Source organism: Galeopterus variegatus, unplaced genomic scaffold (genome assembly GCF_000696425.1).
Source record: "Galeopterus variegatus unplaced genomic scaffold, G_variegatus-3.0.2 Scaffold1951, whole genome shotgun sequence".
Taxonomy (NCBI): Eukaryota; Metazoa; Chordata; class Mammalia; order Dermoptera; family Cynocephalidae; genus Galeopterus; species Galeopterus variegatus.
The window spans coordinates 154,089-176,947 of NW_007728062.1; the positions used below are offsets into that span (position 1 = coordinate 154,089).

General features: G+C 43.7%; 1 protein-coding gene and 1 pseudogene across 1 annotated transcript in view; one reads left to right on the plus strand and one right to left on the minus strand.

Annotated features, from left to right (window-relative positions):
- CCNY (cyclin Y) overlaps positions 1–22,859 on the plus strand; it is a 225,974-nt gene that overhangs the window by 101,954 nt on the left and 101,161 nt on the right. The gene's annotated exons all lie outside the window — the stretch shown is intronic.
- On the minus strand, positions 5,710–6,526 carry LOC103596165 (annotated as a pseudogene).

Here is a 22,859-nt window from a genome sequence, read left to right on the forward strand (position 1 = left end):
TTTCATATTTCTGTTATCTTTTCTTTGATGTTTATTCATTGTGGCAGGGCGTTTCACAGTCCACAGGTTTGACACTAATGACTGACTAACATGTTGCTGTGGTTGCCAATTTGGTATGGCTACCTCAGTGACTCCCTGTTCCGTGCGCTCTGGCCCGGGATGCTGGGATGCGCCGAGGCACCGCAGAGCGTGTGGTCTCTGCAAAGCTTCCCCTTCTCCTGCAGGATGTCTCCCTGCTCTGTGCATGCTAGGCCAGGCTTGGGATGGAGCTGGGTGGTGGTGGTGAAGCCTACCTGCTGCTGGATCGCGTGGCAGCGGCCCCCCCACAGGGTGTGTGGACTCTACTGAGTTTCTATCTTCTTTGCTGGATGACTCTGTGCTCCGTATACATTGGGCCGGGCTGCTGGATTGCAGGACAGCAGCGTGGACCCTGTGGAGTTCCCGCCTCCCCTGATGGACGTCTCCCCACTCTGTGTGCACTGGGCTGGGCTGGGAATGAAGCCGGGTGCCAGCGGTGAAGCCTACCTGTTGGATCATGCAGTGGCAGCCCGGCAGGGCGTGTGGTCTCCACGGAGCTTCTGCCTCTCCCGCTGGACGTCTCCCTGTCTCAGCCACGGGTTGATTCGCTTCCAGCTCCAGGGACGGGCAGGTGGGGGCGGGGGATCAGAACCCCAGGGTGACACACTCCGGCTCAGGCCTCCATGTTTCCATGTCTGCGGCTGTGACGCAGGCCACAGTGCACAGGCGGGTCACGTGCGCAGGTTGGGGGAAGATTCCCGGTTCTCGGCAGGGTAAAGACACCTTTTCGAAGCCGTTCCTTTGCGCAGATTCTGCTACAGCTGGATCTGGCGCGGGCCTCAGGCTCCTTCTACTCGTGGCGGAAAAGCGGCAGGCAGCTCTCCTCTTCTGCCATCTTGACCTCCGATAAGAGTTAATCCTAATGTATGTTATTTTAACGTATAGTCACCTTTAATAAAATTCATTTCAGTTAATGAAGCTAATTACCTTTTTAATCGTAAAATAAAAGAAAATATGTTTCTCTGGAAAACAAATTTGGCTTTACGATTTAAGATGATCATGCTTAGGAGAGTACCCAGTGTTATAAAAGAATATATGAAAGGAAGTTTTTGTTTATATTTTTAGATAAAATGATGACATAGTTTTTAGAGAAGTTGCATTCATTGTTACATTTTGAATAATAGTTTAGAGTCTAAGTAAAGCAATAGTGAAAGTGGGCCTAGGTATAAAACATGGGATAGAAATGTCATTTAGCCTGTATGACCTGCTGAGAGTGTTGATATCATTCCTGATGTGTAGGGTGGTGTGCTTAGGTTGGACCTATGCATATCTCTAAGTCAGGGCTTGTTGCTCTTCAAGGACTTACAGTGGTAAGTCAGAGAAATGGCTGTTCTGTACAGAGATAACAATTTGGGGTGGCAGAAGCTTAAGTCAAATGACCTATTTATATAAGAACTCAGGAAATGTAAAGAAAGGAGCACCCTCCTGGCTTCTTTGAGTAAAGGCACTAACTAGATTGGAGTTGGCTTTAAGCAGAGTAGAACTGATGCGTGCATAACAGATCAGAGGAGGGAAGGTTTTCCAGGCTAGAGGAGGTGAAAATTAGTGTAGAGCAGGGCAAACAATGCCTGTTTTGAGAAATAAAGTTTGATTGGAACAAAGCCATACCTATGCATTTACATCTAGTCTGTGGCTGCTTTTCTTCTGCAATGCAGAGTTGAGTAGTAGCTGTGAGGATTCTATGATCCACAAATACTAGAATATTTACTGTCTGGTCCTCTGGAGAAAGTTTGCTGACTACCTAGGGGGAAGTTCATGAATAAGTACATCAGTTGGACAGACGTGGAAGATAAGGATATATAGATAGTATAAATTAAAGTTGGAGCACTAAATAAGGGACAAATTAGATAGCCTTGAATGTTAAGCTTAGAACTTTGAAGCAGAAACAGTATGAGTCATTAAAAGAACATAAAATTAATTCACTGTTTAGTAGCCATCAGCTATACATAAGACTCATAGTGTGGTGGGACAGATGGCTTTATAATTAAGAGGTGGTGAAATAATGAGACTGGAGACATATAAAATTGCCTTGATAGGAGGTACTTTGGTGGGAGTTAGGGAGGTCTGCATACAGGACTTGACATTTGAACATAGTTTTAAAAGACAAATAGGAGTTTGCCTGAAGGGCAAGGACTTTTCAGCCAGGAGAAAGCCACTTGTAATACAGAGGTGTGAAACAGCATGATTAGTTTGGGGAACAGAAGATACTGTCGTGGTTGGAAGATACAGGGTATGCTAGATGAAGTTGGGAGGGGCCAAAGAGAGGAAATGTTGGCCCCACTGATGAGAGATGGGGAGAAACCCCTGCAGAACTGTGGGGTGGCTCATGAACTGATTTGTGCTATTTCTCCCCTTCATTTCATATATTTTTCTTTGAAACTTTTATACAAATTAAATTATATTTGTACTTTAAAAAGAGAATTTTGATAAAGCAGTGCGGAGAATGGATTTGGGGGTGGAGGAGATGAGAGGTAGAGATTTAAGTTAGGAGACTATTAGATAGTCCAGGTGACAGATGATGAGGACTTCAATTAAGGTGGTAGAAATAGTGATGGAAGTGAGAGGGGTTTCCAAATAGGAAATAGAATTGACCGGATTTGGGTATGAAAGGTGAGGGAACAGTAGAGATCAGGACAGATTTTAGTATTTGTGGGTTTCACATCAAGGTGATGTGGTGCCATTAACTCAGTTTGGGATTATAGAAAGAAGAGGGCATTTTGGTGGTTGATGAGTTCATGTCTATGGGACGGTAAATGGAACTGCCCACAGGTGGTTGGCAGTGTAGGTCTGGAAGTCAGTGGAGGGGAGTAATCCTTAAAAAATAGATGTTTGCAGGTACTGGAAACAAGTAGTTGAAATTATAGGAGGAGATGAGTTTTCTGAGGGAGAGCCTTTAGATCAGGAAGTCGAATTTCAGGTAGAGCAGGAAGGAATATCAAATTCTGGGCGGCGTATTGCTGCTTCTCCATTACTACTTCCCAGTCTCCATCCACAGCAGACTCCACTGAACAATTACTGTTCTTTCTCACTGTGTTAGTCCATTTCTGTTGCTTATAACAAAATACCTGGCACTGGGTAACTTGTAAAGAAACGATATTTATTGCTTATAGTTTCAGAGGCTGGGAAGTCCAAAGTCCAGGGAACACATCTAGTGAAGACCTTGTTAGTGGTGACAGTGATGCAGGGGTCTCACATGGCAGAATGGCAGAGCAGAGAGAGAGAGACCTCCTCATCCGCTCTCCTTTTAAAGCCACTAGAACCACTCCCATTATTCCAAGAATGGATCAGTACATTCAGGAGGGTACAGCACTCACAATCCAAACACCTCTCCAAGGGCCCAACTTTCGACTACGGCAATAGTATTTCCCACCCTCTTAACGCTGTCACATTAGGGACCAAGCCTCAGTGAGTTTGGGGGGACACCCAGTCCACTGCAGTTACTGAGCCTGTGTGATCGTCAAAATCCTTCTCGAGGCAGTGCACCAGGAATTGACAGTTGGGGCAAAATGTGGATCTTAAATGCAATGGCAAAATATTAGAGTACATAGGAAGAGAATTGCACGGAGAGACTGAGCAGAGATGCAGAAGTTGAATTCACATCCATGCCAGGAAAGTTGGGATACTGTTAGAGCTGAAATGTGTTGGCAGATTTAGGACCAGGGAGTCATTGATGCCTTTGGTGAGAACACTTTCAATTGAGAGAGACAGAAGCCATGTTTTGAGGCTATTTGGAGCGGGGTGTAGGAGGTGAGAGACTACTTTCCCTGGAAGCTTGATTAAGAAAGGAGGTAGTTAGGGTGGAAACCAGAGGGAGGAAAGGCTGGAGCTTGTGTGTGGAAAACAGTTCATACCTTCCATAACTTTTCTCTTGTGTACTAATCCTGCCAATAAATGTTCTTTAACATTTTATTTGGAAGCAACTTTAAACTTAAAGAAAAGTTGGACTAGAAGTAACTTCACCCATAGTCCCCAATTGTTAATGAGTAAGTTGCAGACAGTAGGTGCCCTTACTTCTAATTATTTCATGTTTTATGGGCTTTATTTAGCATCCTTTACTCTCATAAGAAAAGGTCATTGGGAAGTCCTGTTAAAATAACCAGAACACCCCCTCCATCCCCTAAAACATTTTATGGTTATTTGTCTCAGGAGAGGCTTAAAAAGGAAATTTGGGACTAGGACTGTACTGGAGACTTCTATAATACAAACTCTTCTTTTAGATTTTGGTCTCTATTGATTGGCTGCTGATCAACAGAAAAGGTAGAAGGAACTGATGACTACTTTAGCTTTTTTCAAATAATAGTAAGTGTTTGATTTCACAGTACAGTACTTAATTTATTAATCTTCTGAGAAGTGTGATAATAGATCAGTGAGGGCCAAAAGTCTTCTCTTAAAAACGCTTACATGTCAAATAAATACCTAATACGTTATATACCCGATTGAGACACTAGACAGACTCACTCCATGGAAAATGTGGGGCTTTTTCCCCCTCTATAAATATAGAACATTTTATTTCGTTTAAATAGTACTTAATTGTCCTAAATTAACTAGTTTCCAGAACACATTTTGGTGCAAACAGTCATTTCTCTGTCCTTTTCCTGCCTTTTGTAAAAACATGGTAATGTATTTGAACATACAACTCGTGAACAGGAGTTATAATAAGCTATTATATCAAATTGTGTTTCATGAGCAGCTTCCCTTCTTTGACAGGTCTTTGTTTGTGGACGGTAATGGTGGTCTTTTTGTGTCCACCCTGCCTTGGCATCAGCTCACTGGAGCTAGGAGAGAGAGACTGACAATGCTGGGTTGTTCCTTCTGCCTCTGTCCCTTGTGGGGTCTGTAAGGCTGATGGCCCCTCTGGATACCCCAGGGCTGTTTGTTATTCTCCAAACTGTTGGGGAGACATGAAGATTGGTACTTAAGTGTAAGTAGTCTCTTCGTTTCTTGAGTTTCAAAATTGCATAATAATTGAGATAAGTTCTAAATTTATAAATCAGTCTCCTAATTTCTAATACAATTCTTACATAAATTTGATTATAAAGATTTTTGCAAAATTGATACAGATTACCTCCTAGTCAAAGGTGGGTTAGTTTGGATTCTAGAAAAATTGTAGTTAAGAACATGTGGCTTTGTAATCAGGACTTTAAAATGTCATGTTGTTTCAAAAGGACAGGAAGCTTTACTAGTGAAAACGTGGTGAACCAGAGAGATATTATTATTTATATTTAAGGGCAGATGATAGGAAACATCAGTGTGGTCCTGAGATGGTGATTATGATCATCATCTGTGTATTTTTTTAAAGTAATTGAATTAATGAGATGAAGACATAGTGAAGCCCTATATGCTACGTACATGAAAGAACATTTTAAAAAATAATCACTGCACAAAATACAAAGGGTAGGGTAATGCTGTGATATTAAATTTTTCAACATAATGTTTTTCTTGACTGTTCAAAAAGAAGGGCTGGACTCGTGGCTCACTCGGGAGAGTGCGGCGCCGGGAGCGCCGAGGCCGCAGGTTCGGATCCTATATAGGGATGGCTGATGCGCTCACTGGCTGAGCGTGGTGCGGGCAACACCAAGCCAAGGGTTCCGATCCCCTTGTTGGTCACATTAAAAAAAAAGAAAAGAAAGTTTCTACAGCAAATTTGTTTTTGCAATGCCAAATTGTGACACAATCACTGCCTTCACATATCTGAATATCTATAATAGTTTCTCTGCGTTGCAGTTTATGTTTCCTTAATGATGCAGTCGATAAATAAAGAAGCCCAGGTGATCAGCATTTTCAATGTGAGCAGTAGTAACCATGTATTCATGAATCAGATGTGACTGAGGCAAAGAGGTTCTAGCCTTGGTATTAATAAGTAACTCCAAGAGGTTCCTGGGTGGCATAACAATGGAAGTGTTCAGAGGGATCACATAGCATATCCAGGTTATGATCGAAATAGACTGTGAGTTTCATGTTAAAGTCATAAATGACATTGTCTGAATCACTATCCACAAACTCTGAGACAGGCACACTGATGAATTCAACCTCATCTTCTTCAGAGATCTTAATATTTTCTTCAGTATTGTGGTTGAGAGCAGCTGGGGCGTCTGCAGAAGGTTCATTTAAGATGACGTTTGATATACTTTACATCAGGGTATTTGTTGTACTTTATTTCACAGTAAATAGTACATGTCATCTGGCTGAAGGACAAAAGATTTTTACAGGTATGCTCTTCCTAGAATGAGACCCCCAAGCATAAATGCTAGTCCAAAGCACATGCACCAACCCCAGGCTCTTCTTTGGCCAATCGGTACCACAGCATCTGGGTCCTTGCAGTCCATCATGATGCTGTTGGGGGCGGGGGTGGTGATGAGTGCCTCCTGAATGCCTCCTCACCGCTCTTGGCCTTGTCCTTCTTGGTCTCCTTTTGGGCCAAAGCCGAGTCGAACGTCACCTTCACCATGGTGGGGGACTGGGGTGCCCTTGAGGCTCAGACTGTGGCGCAGCTACACATCTGTCATTTCTAACTCTTCTATACTTTACCCACACATCGCCATTTCTTATGGAAAATATGCCAAGTTTGAAAATAATATAAATAAAATCTTAATTTCTAAAATTTCAAGAGGTTTGAGGGGTTATTTAGTAGCAGTGTCATTTCAGTAGCTTGAAAGATTTATAAATAACCCAACTGTAGCATTTCTGCCATGAAATGCCAGAAATAATGAGCACATCTGCCATTTGGGGGAGTTTTTGGGCTTCAAGTGATTTCTGTTCACTGGTTCGCTCAATCTTTTTAGCAAAGGTAGGTCATTTGTGCTTGATCTGTAATCTGATTGGGAAACATGGCTGTAACCGCAGATAGTTTGATAAAGACATAACAGGCAAGAAAGTAAAAGATATGCTTTCAGCCGAAACGTGTAGGTTTATCCCTGGCATTTCCTGTGAGAAAGGTGTTTGTGGGCTGTGCTCAGCTGCTGAAGCCGCACCTACTTGTTCATTTTCAGCTCCCAGAAGTATCACTAATTCCAAGTGCACAGGAGAGCGTGCCTTTGCTCAGCTCGCTTCCAGACTGTTCTGCAGCCTGTGAGGGAGAGCACCTTCGCCACTCAGGAAACCAAGCAAACCACATTTTCAGTGTGATTTGGTTACTCCCTTATGGTGGCAGATTTGATGAAAGTTTTGCAGGGGAAACAGGTGTGATCGAATCATTTCTTTCTTCTTTCAGCTAGTCATTACCATGTACCTGCTCTGCATTAGACAACATCTCAGGCTCAGGGGTGATCGTGAACGAAGCAGGCAAAGTCTCTGCCTTTATACAGGTCGCGTGATCACAGAGGAGAAGACAGACAGGAGAAGGAGATGAATACCTCCCAAATCAAAGCAGAAAGTTAAGGGTGGGGATGTAGGAAGGGTGGACTGGACGTAGCAGAAATTCTGGAGCCAGACCACCTGAGTTGGAAGCTCAGGCAAGCTCTTTACCTTTTCTGTGTCTCAGCTTCCTTGATGGTAAAATGAGGATAATAATATTATTAAATGAGCAGTACTAAATAAGTTAACATACCTAAAATTCTTAGGACAGTGCCTGACTTGTAACCCCTGTTAGATATTATGATAATGCTTATATAAAATGACTTTATTATTATGTTATTCTTATGTAAGGTGACATTTGAGCAGAGACCTGAAGAATGTGAGGGAATGAGCTGCGTGGATATCTGGGGGAAGAACCTTCCAGAAAGAGTGGGTGTGTGCCTGTTGGGTTTGGGGAGCCCATGCGGAGGGAGCGAGGGCAATGTGTGGTAGGTGAGGTGGGAGAGGCAGCGGGGCTAGACCATGTCCAACCTGTGGCCATTGTGAAGACTGTGCAGTCTGAGGCTGGTGCCTTTGAAGTTTCAGTAGACATGTCCCAAGTTCAGTTTGGACAGGATTCCTCTGGTTGTTGTGGAGAGAATGTACGATAGAGGAGTGAAGAGCAGAAACATGAGACTGGGAACAGATGATGGGATTCCAACCAGGGTGGTAGCAGTGTTGGGGGTAAGGAGAGGTTCAGTCTGGGTTATGTGTTGAAAGGTGAGCCGGTGGGATTTACTAATGGATTGGATGTGTGGATGGGGGAAAAAGCAAGGAATAGAGGATGAGTCCAGGCCCTGAAGTGTGGAGTTGCCATTTGGCAAACTGTTACAGACTGTGAGGAGCGGGTTTTGAACCCGCTGATTTTGATTTGTGTATTAGATAGTCAGGGGGGGAGTAGAGTAGGCTGTGTGGGAGCTCGGGGGTGAGGTCAGTGCTGTAGGTAACAACGTGCGAGTCACTCACATATTGAGGGTATTTACAGTCTGTGGCTGAGGTCACTAAGCAAGCGAGTGTAGGTGGGGAGGGGAGGTCTTGCTGCCCTGAGTCCTGGTGTGAGGTGACAAGGGAGCAGCAAGGGAGCATGGAAAGGGGTCGTTGTGGTGTGGTAGGAGGAGCTGGGAGGGCGGTGGTGGTGGGGGGGGAGAGACAAAGAGAGAGTGAGAGTGTGTGTGTGTGTGTGTGTGTGTGTGTGTGTCTGTCCCCATACGTCCTGGCAGCCAGGTGAGGGAAGTGTTTCAGGAGGGAGCAAGCAACTGTCTTAGAGGCAAAAGCCTGTTTGGACAGGGTCCCCTAGAGAGTGGGGGTGAGGAATTGGAGCATTAAGGAGCTTTGCTGAAAAGGGAAGCAGAGACATGGAGAGGAAGCTGGAGAGGGAAGGCTGGTTCAAGAGCTGTTGTTTTGTTTTTTGAAGTGGGAATAATTAGTGTGTGCGCCTGTGCTGATGGGAATGATCCTGTGCTGAGAGGAGAATGTGTGACTCAGGGATATAGGTGAGGGGGCAAGGAGCCACTGCAGAGTGAGGAGGTTGGCCCTGGGGAGGAGCAGGAGTGGGTCTTGGCAGGAACCAAGAGCAGAGGAATGGGCAGAGTGGAGGCGTGAGCAGGTGGGTTCTTCTCCTGCCTTCTGTCTTCTCAGCTAGACAGGCAGCTGGCTGAGAGTGACAGCGGGCATTGTGAACTAGAACCTGAGGGGGTTGTTAAGAATTTAAAGTGGGACCAGTTCACCATGACTCTGCATTTCCCTCCAGCTGTGTGCACCTGCTCGAGCAGATGTAGAGCAGGTGGAGAGTTAGACCTAACCTGCTCTGGGGTTTCCAGAAAGTTGTACGAGGGGTCAGAGGAGTGTGGTGGCAAGCCGAGTGCAGCAGGGGCCATTACAATGATGAGTCATCAGCTCTGTGAGGCCACAGTAGGGGTGAGGGACAGCGGAAAGGTAGTAGTGTATGTGGTTTGAGGAATTGGTGGCGTTGGGGTATTAGGGAGAGTGAGCTGGGAAGGCAGGAGATAGGATGGTCAGAGAAAGAGGCAGCTCAACTTTGACGTCAGGGAGTCATTATTAGTGACTACAAAGTCTGAGATGTGTGACCACGGGGACAGGAGACCAGGGTAGGGTGAGGACAAGGTCACAGAAAGCAGGGTCAAAGCCTAGATATTTAAATCACTAGGAATTGTGACCGAGTAGCGTGCAACAGAGGACTATGTGGGGCAGGGGCAGGAGCGGAGGAGTTGGGCCTGAAAGTGGCAGTGAGATTGAAGAGAAAAACACATGATTTTGCAGAGAAGTGATGTCCTTGGTTAGAGCAGAGAGAGGTTCAAGGAACAGTGTGAAGAACATAGGGCATTTTGCTGAAGATGGGCCATGTTTCCAGAAGGCTTGGTGGATTGATGATTAGTTGCCTGGGTGCAGCGAATATGACAAGGTACATGATGCAAATATTTGAATTAGCAAAAGCTACTTCTTGGGTGTCTAAGCTGGGCAACTAGTTGCCTTGTGGATTGATTAGTTGCCTGGGTGCAGCGAATATGACAGGGTACATGATGCAAATATTTGAATTAGCAAAAGCTACTTCTTGGGTGTCTAAGCTGGGCAACATTTGGTAGGCTTGTTTTGGATTCTTTTTAATTACTTTCTTCTCAAGTGATTAGACACTTTAAAAGATTTTAATCAGTAGGTGAAAGAAAATCTGGCATATTTAAGGATCTTTGTATAGTTGGCAATATCTCTAGTAACTGTTGGTGTTTTCTTGCTTTACTAGTGGCTTTCCAGTTTTTTGACTGAGACCTATAGAAGAAAATATGTTTTACATGTGAATACAAATCTGTCTTTCATATTGATAAACACATGAAAAAATATTTATCTTTATGTACTCTATATGGTTTATTATGTTCTGAAACTTCCTGTTGTTTAATCTTTTTTTTTTCAAAGATGAGTCATGATCCTCTAAATTGATTTTGTAATCTCCTAAAGGGTCCAACTCGCAGTTTGACAAAACACTGTATTATACTGTATAACACAGAGCGAATTTCTTTGTAACATGTGACTTTTTTTCCCCCTGACTGCCTTTACTTTTTCTATGTATGGGTAGGAATCCTGCAGTCTTTCATCGTGACAATACCTCAGAAATAAGAAAGTTAAGTACCTTGCCCAAGGACACGTAGCTGTTAGTGGTTAAGTTTGGACTTGGCCACCTCTTGGTGACTCCCAGGTCTCGCTTCCAGACTTAGCACCATGTTTTACAGCCCAGTAGTCCGGAGCCTGGAAGCTCTGCAGCATAGCAGCCATTCCAGCTTATGTTGTTCTAGAGGGCACAGAGGCATCCAGAGGAGAACCGGCTGGTCTGCAGGAGAGACTCAGCTACACTGGCTCAGTGTAGCTTTACTGAAAGGCAGTTCCCCTTGAATGGTCTGTGAAGCCCTCCAAGGAGCCATGGCACAGCAGGCAGGAGTGAACCAGGGCTAAACATAGCTTTTCACTCTGAAGTTTGCTCCTTAAGAAAATGGAACCTGATCATGAATAGGAGAGAGTTAGAAGTGGAAAGCAAGTTTTCAGTCTTTGGAGGAGGATCTTGCAAAGCTATTTGAAGGATCAGTTAAGAATGTAAATCTGATTGCTCCTCTTGGCCTTCTGCACTTCGGTGGCTTCCCTTTGCTCTTTACCTTTAACTGGCCTGGAGGGCCTGCGTGATGTATAGGGGAGGTGGGGTGGGGTGGGAGACATCAGTGACAGTCTCAACAGTCTTGTTCATGAAGCATCTTTGCTGAGCCTGGAGAGGGGGATGCTCCCTGGGGGCAGCTTTCCTTCTGGCATTCTTGTTGAATTGTCCTCCTTACCAAAATGATTCTGCCAGGATAAGAGTATATTCTGTGAGCACTGGTGGAGGAAGCCAGCAGTCATGTACAACAAAAGCTTGCCTCTCGGTAACTTATCAGAAGGATGATGTGGGTGACCAGCCAAGAACAGCATGTGCAGAGAGACATTTTGCCTAGAGGGTTTCAGAATGGCATGATGTAACTGAAAACTTTCCCTGAATGGAATGTACCTTTCCATTGGGTACAGTAACCATCGAAAGTCTACATGTTAATTAACGCTCCTGGACATTTCTAATTATGGAAGAAAATACTTGTTCCTCTCACCAGGTGAAACCATCACTGAAATCAAAGCTACTTGCCAGTAACATTTTCTGTTCTCAAAGGGCAAGTTCATTATATTGTATCATGCAAACAAGTAACATTTCCTCTTTTCAACATAGTCACGTTGATTGACTGGAATTTAAAAATAGAGAATAGGTGTATATTGTTGATCTTGGATTTCTTGGCATGCTGAGAAAAATATTACCTTAAAAATCAAATTTCACTAAACCTAGCAGATTGCAATAGGAAAACAAGAGAATAAATGTGTCCTTACCCTCTCCTGTTCTCCAGCACAAGGAATCTACAAGAGGATCCTGCTTCCACTTCCGGTCAAACAGTGGGAAGAAAATGCTGTCCTTCAGGTCATTGCTGAGCTGGTACAGTAAGGTTCAGCTAGTGAGCCTGCCCGGGGTGCGTCGGGATCCTGCACCTCCTTGGTACCTGGGGCCAGTGATCCTTTTTGAGTTGCAGCTTCTTCTAGTGCAGCTCCAGGACCGTGGACATGACCTGGCATTCATAAAGCTCAGCAGTCTCTAGCTCCCCTGCCCTTCCTCTCGCTGTTTCTCCCTGGGCCTTGAGAGGAGATGAGCCAGGACCATAGTGCTGTGCCCATGGCTTTCAGCATATTTTATTGAACACTATTTGTTTACTATGTTAGCCAACCAGGAAATCTCAGTGACCCTTTAAGGGCCCCAGTAAAATCCATCCCAGCAAAATCTGGCCTTGTTTTACTTTTATAGTCATGGTGACTTAAAATAGCAAACTTCAGGTACTTTGCTGCAACATTACAGCCCAGTATTTTTCCTCTCCCATTTCTCGCTGTGTATTAGTCTGTTTAGGTTGCTTATAACAAAATACTTGGAATTGGGTAATTTATAAAGAAAAACAAAATTTACTGCTTACAGTTTCTGAGGCTGGGAAGTCCAACGTCCATCTGGTGGTGGCAACAGTGACCCAGGGGTCTCACACTGCAAGATGGTGGAAGCAGAGAGAGCAGAGAGACAGACAGACTCTTCTCCTCTTTTAAGCCCTTAGAACCACACCCTTGACTGCCATTTTTAATCTAGCCACTACGGCATGGTCCTACAATCCAATCACCTCTTCAAGGCTCCGTCTTTCAATTACCATAACAGGATTTCCCACCCTCTTAACAGTCACAGTGGGGGCTAAGTTTTTAATACATAAAACTTGGAAGATGATTCAAGCCTCAGTGAGTTTTGGGGGCATGTAATCCAATTCACTACACCCTGTTGTCTCAATATCTCCAGTTTTGCAGGAGAGAACGGTTGTTACGTTCACTGGTGTGTGTATAATTGTACTCACACATGTGTTCAAGATGGTAAAGTTGTACTCACTGTTCACCTAAGAGTTGTGGAGAGATAATCCGCGCCGCCTTCTCTCTCTGTCTCTTTCTCAGTGCAGCCTGGGTCAGAGCCCGATGTGGCAGCAGTGTGCTTCTTGAGTAGTCAAATGGAACAAAAAAGAATTAGAATGGAGCTCCTATTGTGCTGGGCTGATTGCCTTATTATTGATTCAGCTTTGCAAATGAAATGGATTGTTCAAACATTTTTGTTTTTTTGATTGTTTTAATTCAGGTTTTATTAAACTGGACAGCAGATCTTTGAGGGCAGGATTCTGGGGCACATTTGTATGTATCTTCAGTGTAGCTTTTCTGAATGTAAATCTTGTCCATCTGGCTGCCTATTATCCATCCCTCCAAAGCTCAGCAGACTTGATTAAATTCAGAACAGCTCTGCCTTGGGACTTGCATCTCAGATTTTGTCATTAGTTATGCATTACATTTCCTGTGTCTGAGGCAACCCTCAGAAGCCATGGTATTCCCTTTCTTCTTTTTCCAGAATCAGAATGTTTGAAAGCCAGGTTTGTAGTTACAGAATGACGTAGAGAGTAAATTCAAGATTTAACTTTCCTTTTCTTCTTAAAATATAAGTTATATATCAGGTCTGAAAGTGAGTAAAATACTGATAGGTGATTATCTCACTTGTACATGTAGGAATCGTAGAAGTGGTCTAGAATGACATACACAGATTGAAATAATAATTATGTTTTGTGGGATATAAATGGTTGTAAAAAAAGATTGAGTTGTTCTACTTGCTCTGTCATCTGTTGATATTATGCCATCTGATTTAAGTAGTGAACCAGTTCTTGTTTCCCTTCTGAAAATCCTGGGAGGAGGGGTACCTTAGTATTCACATTTTGACGTAGCTGTCCAGCCCAGGTTTTCTTACAGGTTGGTTCCACTATATTTATCCTGAATTAAATGTTCTTTTTCCCCATGTTTGATGTATATCCTTTCATAATCTTATTTACTTAGTTTCTTTATGTGCTTTCTCCTTTTCATTCTCTTTGAGATAATTTCTGACTATAGAGCCATGATTTCTTTTTAAGATTTTTCTTCTGCTTTGGATGCTACCCTTCATTAATATCTCCGGTGATGCCTGTCTTGCTGCTTTCTGGTGTGCAATCTGTGCTCCCAACCTCCTCTCTTGGCCTCTAGGTTCTAGTGGTCGTTTTGTCTGCTGGTCTCCATTACATCCACTCCCACCTGTTCTTTCTTGCCGGATCGGTACAGCTCAGCCCAGGAAAGCCTTGCCCCTGAGTGTTTTCAGTTTCTTCTCACAGATGATGTGCCTTGCTAGAAATCAATGGGAATTGGATCATAAAACACATCTATCTTTCATTTCCTGCACGTTTATTTTGCTATACTCTAAGTTCAGACTTTATTTTTAAATTCATGTATGGGAAAATCATAAATGCAGAAATATGAGTTAGATTCTTTCTAAAATTCTTTCCTCCTATTTTTTTAACTATTCAGTTTCTTTTTGGGGGGTGGGGGAAGATTATAGTAAAAACAAATACGTGTTCTTTGTTTAAAAGAATTGGAAGCAGTACCTTTCTCTTTAGAGGGAAAAAGAAATGTTTTGTGTTTTCCTGGGGGGTAGTTTCTGTATATGATGGTTCAATGTGTGTTTTTTGACTTTATGATGGTTTTATCAGGATGTAACCCCATTGTAAGTCGAGAAACCTCTGTACTTGTACTTGACTGTTGTAGAGGAAGTAGTCTTTGTGGGGTATGTCAGTGTCTCGAAGGATTCCAGTCAGCACACGTCAGAGTTGTTTATCATGGAGAAGAAACCTCTGTACTTGTACTTGACTGTTGTAGAGGAAGTAGTCTTTCTGGGGTATGTCAGTGTCTCGAAGGATTCCAGTCAGCACACGTCAGAGTTGTTTATCATGGAGCCTGCATACCTGTAACTTGCTATGTTGCTCACATGCCACGTTCCCTCTCTCTGTCAAGGGTGGAAAGATTCTCGACTTCCTTCTGCTGCCAAAGTTCATTGGAATTCTGTTTTCTGAATTTATTAGCTCCACCACGTACAGAGTTTGTAAAAGCTTCTGAACTGTGGATGTTAATAATAGAGGAGGGATTTTGATTAGATACATTTTTCATTCATTTATTGAAAATCTGGGCGGGAAAGGCTGAGGGACCACCTGAGTACATTCACGTGAGGCTTCGTGAAGTTTTGGTCAACAATGGACCGTGTATACAGTTGTGGTTGGAACAATAGGCTGTATATATATAGCCTAGGTGTGTAGTAGGCTGTACCATCTAGGTTTGTGTAGGTACATTCTGTGGTGTTTGCACAGTGACAAAATCTCCTGACAGTGCATTTCTCAGAATGTATCTCATTGTTAAGCGACACATGACTGTACTATATATAATACTTACCTTTCCCTGTCTTTAGCTTCAGCTGTCTAGAATGCAGGAGACACATGGAGAGTGTGACCAAAGTCCCTGCTAAAGTGTGTGCACTGGAATTCTAAGCCAATGCTCCCCAAACCTGGCTCTGCATCTTCTTCATAAGGGGTTTCCACTCTCACGGAGTCTGTGCCCTGAGGGTGAGGAGGATCTACTGCCTAGGCTCCCTCATAGGTGGACCCTTCAGGCTCCTTTGCATTTAGTGAAATAGCAAGGGAGTGAAATAGCTTCCTTTCTCAGCCCTTAGTTTATTAAGAAATGGAGGGAGGAGACAGAAAGGTCTACTGGAGAAGCAGAAACGTCCCTAGGCACCTGAAGACCTCTAGGCTGAGCCACATAGAAGAGAAAACATTCTGTTGAGAATATGTAGGGAAGTCCATCATATTTTATAAAAAAAGAAATTTATTTTAACTGATTGTTCAAAGAAAGTTTTAGTTTAAAAGAGTAAAAAATGAATGGAAATCTTCTCAGATGGGACTCAGTTGAATCCTGAGAGATGCAGACACACTGTGAGAGGGAGATCTGAGAGTCAGAAGGCTTGTAGGGCTAGAGCTGTTATCCGAGAAGGTGCAGAATCTCTTCCAAAGGTGTAGAGGAATGAAGTGGACACTTTCCTAGTGAAACGGGGGCACAGACTCCTCATTTTTTTCTAGCTGTTCCCCTCACCCCTGTCAAAACAGGCCTCAGCTGGAAAAAGGGAAAAATAAAAAAACTTTACTTGACCAAGCAGAAAGGACTGGATTCTTCAGATTAACAATAAAGTACAGTCAACAATAAGATAAAATAATTAGTTAAACATATACTTTCCTTAGGCTAAAACTTAATTTAAAGGTCAAGATGTTTGATCGATCCTTAACTAAAATGGCTTAAAATAGCATCTATAACACCATTCTCGAGTTGTCTTTGCAGACCACCTACAACTGCAAGCCTGCTTTAAAACATGCGCACCCTGGACCCTAAAGTGCTATACAAAATATCAGTCAAGATGCTAGAAAGAGTTGTGATTACTTCACCTTGAACCAGTCAGATTTCTGCTTGGCTCCCGGGACCACCCCCCTCATAATTCTACTCTGATTACTTGTGATTTTAAACTGTCGGGGAGTATGGGATCTTTAAGCTCCTGTAGTTGCCTTGTGCTCCTTTGGCCATTCAAATAAATACTGATCTTTATCACTACAAACTTTGGTGTAAAAACTTCTTAGTCATTTGGATGTTGGATGATGAACCTCTGTTGATTTGGTTAACACTAGGCACTGTGACACTGAGTGTCCCAACAAGGCAGGTCCATGTTTTATAGGGGTTTGCAAGATATGGTAGAAGATACAATGGTTTCTTGGAGCTACTCCCAGTCTAAAAGAGTGACTGGGAAAATAGTGCTTTGCTCTGCTTAGCTCCCACACCAGCTCAGCACCCAATAGAGCCTGCTCCCATCATGTCATTATGACTTGCCTGGCGGTTGAGGGATGGGCACATAATTAATATACTGTTACTTAAGCAGACATTTTCTGGATTAGTACCTACTTGGGGCTCTTATTATATTGTGTGCTATGGAGGGATACTTCTTACCAAGTCCAGTAAGTGTAGTTAACTGATCTCCCAGTCCCCGGACAATTAAAAGGAAAAAAAGGGGGGGGGGAGTGACTACTGGCTAAGGTAAATATGAGGGGTCTTCAGAAAGTTTATAGAAAGATTTGTATTATTACCTTTTAATTTTGTTTTTCCATGAACTTTTTGAAGTACCCTTGTATATATTGGTGCAGCCTAAAACAAAATCTGACAACCTGGAAATGAAGACATAAAAGCTGTAAAGACCTCTACTGCATGCTTGTAGAATAGTAAGGGACATTAACAGAATCTTTAGATGCCAGAAGTAGCTTTACAGTGAAGTAGCATAGTGTAATGGAAAAGAATGACCTTTGTTTTAGGCAGATCTCTCAGATCTCTCCTGGGCTGGAATCTGCCAACCTCTTGGCAGCTGTACAAGCTTGGGAATGTTCTTTAACATCTCTCTCTCTCTCTCTTTTTTATAATAGTAACAGTGAGGATGATTATAACAGGTTTCAATGTTCCCTGGGCTGGAATCTGCCAACCTCTTGGCAGCTGTACAAGCTTGGGAATGTTCTTTAACATCTCTCTCTCTCTCTTTTTTATAATAGTAACAGTGAGGATGATTATAACAGGTTTCAATGTTTTGTGGGGAATTGGATTTCATGTTGGTGAAATGCCTGCTGTAGTGCCTGGCACATAGCATTCACTGAGTATCAAGCTGTTATTATAAAATATGATTGAACAAATGGAAATGAAGAAAGAAAATGTCGTTAGCAGAAGCTCAGAGGAAATAATCAGCATGACTTGTTTGTGGAAAATATTTATCATTTTGTTCATTTTGTTAGGTCAGGTTTTCTAAAGTCATAAACTAAGGAAGGAATGTGAGGAGTGGGGGAGCAGTAAGAAAGGGTGGGTGTGGGTGGGGCTGACTGTGGACTAAACCAGCCTAAAATCCTGGACTTATGGCATTGACAGCTCCCAAAGCCTGCCAGTGGCCTGGCTGCTATGGAAACAAGGAGAGGTGAGGGGTTCTGAAGGATGACACTTTTTACATCCTGTGCCTGAGGCTCAGTTGTGTTAAAGAAAAAATTATTCAGTGACACTGTTTAAAGCACAGTAAGACAGACTTTATTCAGGACCATCTTGATAGGTAGAAGGACCACAGCAATGAGATTTTGAAGGTGGAGCTCAACTCCAAATATAGCTTAAGCAAATGAGAATTTATAGCCAAGGAGCAGGGTGGGGTCAATGGATAGAAAATTACTAAGAGGAAACATCAGGGGTAAGGAAGATTCTGGCTAAACTGACCTCACAGGATTCTTGCTGTCTGAACAGACATCACCTGGAGGATGGTAGGGGATGAGGAACTGGATCAGATATCAAGGGTGGGAGGTTCTTTGCTAAATTGATTTATCAGGGTTCTTTGCTAAAACTGGGTTTTACAGGAATGTACATACACAGATGGGCCTAGGAGAAGGTTCAGAAACCTGACTAAAGTTTGGTCAAGCAAAGAATCTTTGTCAGTTGCTGGTTGATGGTCAACTAAGCATCTTTCTTTAGGGTCACCCCCCAGTGTCTTGGAGATCTTTTGAAGAATACTTAGCACCACTTGATGAGAATGTGATCCCATGGTCTTTCTTGCTGCCCTCTTTCTAGTGATGTATATTATTCATCGCAGGATGGGCTTTTAGTCAACTCAATCGTTTTGTGTTTGAAAGTGGATATAATGTGCGATATGTTACTGAGATATCCCAACATCAGTATCTTTGCCCTTGATGTTATTCAGTTCAGTCTGCATAAGTAAATGCATCAGTGAATCTTTTTGTGGACTGAGTTTTCCTAGTGTTTTTATGTTTTTATCTCTAGCACACCCCATACCTTGCCCCTCACCTTACACCCAGTATAAGTAAATTTAGAGTGTTCCCTAGACTCCAAGTGTTTGCTTAAATCATGACCAGGCTTCAAGGAATTGAGTACTGGAGTTCCATTCCCTCATGAATGGATTAATGCTCTCCCTGGGGGAGGAGGGGGAGTGAATGAGTTCTCGCTCTCTTAGTTCCCGCAAGAGCTTATTGTTTATAGGACCCTGGCACCTCCTCCCTCTTTTTCTCTCTTGCTTCCTCTCTCGCCATATGATCTGCTTGTACCTGCCAGCTGCCTGCTGCTTTTCCACCATGAGTAGAAGCAGCCTGAGGTCCAGACCAGATACAGCTGCCCCAGAATCGTAAGCCAAATAAACCTCTGTTCTTTATAAATTACCCAATTTCAGGTATTCTGTTACAGCAAAACAAAACGGACTAAAACAGAAAATTGGTGCCAGGAGTGGGGTGTTGTTAAACAGATACCTGAAAATGTGGTTGCAGCTTTGGAACTGGGTAATGGGCAAAGGTCAGAGGAGTTTGGAGGACTTAGAAGAAGACAGAAAGACGAGGTAAAGTTTGGAATGTCTTAGAGACTTATGTGGTGGCGGGCAGAATGCTGATAGAAATGTGGACAATAAAGGCCATGCAGATGATGAGGTCTCAGATATGAAATGAGGAACTTATTGGGAATTGAACAGAAGATAACCCTTGCTACACCATAGCAAGGAACCTGGCCACATTGTGTCCATGCCCTTGGACTTTGTGGAAGTTGGAACTTGAGAGTTGTGAACCGGAGCATTTGGCCAAAGAAGTTTCTAAGCAGCAAAGCATTAAGGAAGCTGCATGGTTGCTTTTAAGAGCCTACTCTGAGTTATGGCGGCAAAATCATGATGTAAAGCCAGAAATTAAAAGGGATGCAGAGAGTAAAGTTTTGGAATATTTGCAGGGCACAGCTGCCCTCAGGAACCTACTCCCTGCATCCCAGCTGCTCTGGCTGGAGCGACCCCAAGTATGGTTCGTGCAGCAGCCCTGGAGAGTAGAAGCTTGAAACCTCGGTGGCGTCCACGTGGTGTTAAGTCTGCAGGCTGGCAGGACATGAGAGCGGTGGAGGCATGGCAGCTTCCACCCAGATTCCAGAGGGTGTATGGAAAAGCCTCAGGGCCCAGGCAGAGACCTGCCGCAGGGGCGGAGCCACCACAGAGGCCATCTACTAGAGCAATGCCCATCGGGAATGTGGGGTCAGAGTCCCCACAGGGAGCCCCCACCAGAGAAATGTCTAGTAGAGCCAAGGTGGCAGGGCTGCTGCCAGAACCCCAGAACTCTGGGACCACTGGTAACGTAGAAAAAGTTGTAGGCACCAGTGCTGTCCATTGGGCTGCACCTGGCAGAGCTGTAGGAGCAAGGGTGCCCAAGGCTTTGGGGGCCTTAATGCCCCATTGTGCCCAGGATGCAGGACTTGGAGTTAAAGGAGATTGTTTTGGAGCTTTAAGACATAATGTCTACCCTGCTGGGTTTCGGACTTGTTTGGGGCCTGTTTCTCCTTTCTTCTGGCCTATTCCTCCCTTTTGGAATGGAAATGTGTACCCAATGTCTGTTCCACCATTGTGTCTTGGCAGTAGATAAATTTGGTTTTGTTTTTCAGGTTCACAACTGGAAGGACTTTTGCTTTTGGTCTCAGATGAGACTTTGGACTTTTAAGTTGGTGCTGGAACAAGCTAACATGCTTGGGACTCTTGGGATAGAATGATTGTATTTTGTGTAAGAGAGGAACATGAGTTTTAGGGGGCCAGGGGTGGGATGATGGAGTTTGGATGTATTGTCCCCTCCAAAACTCATGTGGAAATTTGATCTCCAGTGTGGCAGTGTTGGAAACTGATTGAGTCATGGGGGCGGATCCCTCATGAATGGATTAATGCTCTCCCTGGGGGAGGAGGGGTAGTGAGTGAGTTCTCTCTCTATTAGTTCCCGCGAGAGCTTGTTGTTTATAGGACTCTGGCACCTCCTCTCTCTCTCTCTCTTACTTCCTCTCTTGCCATGTGATCTGCTTGTACCCACCAGCTGTTTGCCGCTATTCTGCGATGAGTAGAAGCAGCCTGAGGCCCATGCCAGATGCAGCTGTCCCAGAATCGTAAGCCAAATAAACCTCTTTCCTTTATAAATTACCCAGTCTCAGGTATTGAAGCAGCCTGAGGCCCATGCCAGATGCAGCTGTCCCAGAATCGTAAGCCAAATAAACCTCTGTTCTTTATAAATTAACCAGTTTCAGGTATTCTGTTATAGCAACCCAAAACAGACTAAAACAATATTTTTCACTGAAATAATGACAGCATGACACTTTGCATCCATCAGAAACAACATTTTTTCAAAGCAGTTGTGTTAGTTGGAGCTTTGTTCAGTGCTCCTTGTGGAATGGCATTGGAGCCGGTTTACCAGCAGCAGAAGCATCCTGGACTCGTGACTACTGGGTGGTTTGTTTACTGCTTTTCTTCCGCATTTTCACTCCTCACGATTTCCTCCATTTAGCTTCTGCTCATCCCCACCCTTACCCCTTTGCTGTTTCTTCGCCATTATGATCTGAGAGGATCCCCAGGAAGGGGTTTTGCAAGAATCCCTGAAAATCAGGAGACTGTGATGAACTGGATCGTGGGGACATGCTGAGTCTGAGAACTGAGATGGGCCTTGTTCTGAACAGAACAGGAGCAGACTAACTTTCAGAAATGCAGAGGGTGAGGAACTATTGTACCATAACCTTTATTCCTTGCTGCTTTTGGCATGCTCACATCAGTTGCAGTGCCTCTCCATGGAAGCTTCTTAAGATGTTGGGTTGGAGAGGTCTTTTCGGAATAGAGGGGTGGCGATGGATTGAGAAGCTGCTCCCCATCCCAGATCAGAAATGCCAGGCATTCTCCTCCACACCAGCAGCCTGTGCAAGTTGTGTCCAAGATCACAGTGTCGTTTGTGTGCCTTGTCAGGAGGGCTCCTTATCTTGGGCACCTCTGCAGTGCCCTGATGCTCTGCTGTGGAGAAGCAGAAGCACATAGGAGTGGCAGTTTGGCATCCCCAGGATTGTTGTTGTGTATCAGCAACATAATGCCCTAATTAGAGATGTTTGGGGAAATGGATACCAAAAAAAGAAAAAAAAACAATTTGCAAAAACACTTTTGGATGTATAACCCTAGGTAAGCTGGGACTTCTATACGTCGCAAGTGAAGATTTGTCTCAGCAGCGCTGTCATTTGATAGATGGAGTTCTCTGATCTTCATGGCTTCTAAGTGACTTCTTTCACTAGAGGGATTCAAGCCAGGATTTTGCACTCAGACTTGCTAGGTATGAAATCATAGTCCTACTATCTACTAGATGACTGACTGTGTGACTTACCTATCTGGTCCTCTGTTTATTCATCTGAAAAATGGAGTTAATAGTGTATATTTCATAGGGCTTTTGTGAGGATTAAATAGGCCAAATTCCTGGCACATGGTAGATGCATAGTGAACGTTAGTTCCTTCCCTTTGCTCTTGGTTACCCATAGAATTAACTTTTAAAAAGCATTTACCGTATTACTTCAGTAAAAAAGGACATAGAATTTGCTAACTCAGGTGATCCAAAACAGATTACAAAATATATGTAAATATGTATATACACTACTGAATCTTACAGACGGGAAAATCAGTGACTTTTTGGTCATGGGATAATAAAGAGACATAAGCTAGTTGAGGGAAATAAATAATGAAATCCAGACAGCACCAAGTTTAGAAAGGAAGAAGAATCAATGAAGCTAGGAGATTAGAATTTGATAACAAATGACATCATCTACCAGCACTTCGGGAAGCATATGTGAAGCAGAACTTTAAAAAAGATTTATTGAAATAGTTTTAAAAAGCTGATGATTGGGCCGGCCTGGTGGCGCCCTGCTACAGTGCGCTGCTTGGGAGCGCGGTGGCGCTCCCGCCGAGGGTTCGGATCCCACATACAGACCAGTTCCCGCTCACTGGCTGAGCGAGGTGCAGGCGCAACACCGAGGCTTGCGATCCCGTTGCCGGTCCCAGTCCGGTACGGGCGCGACACTGAGGGTTGTGATCCGTTGCCGGACACGAAAAAAGACAAAAAGGAAAAAAAAAAAAAAAA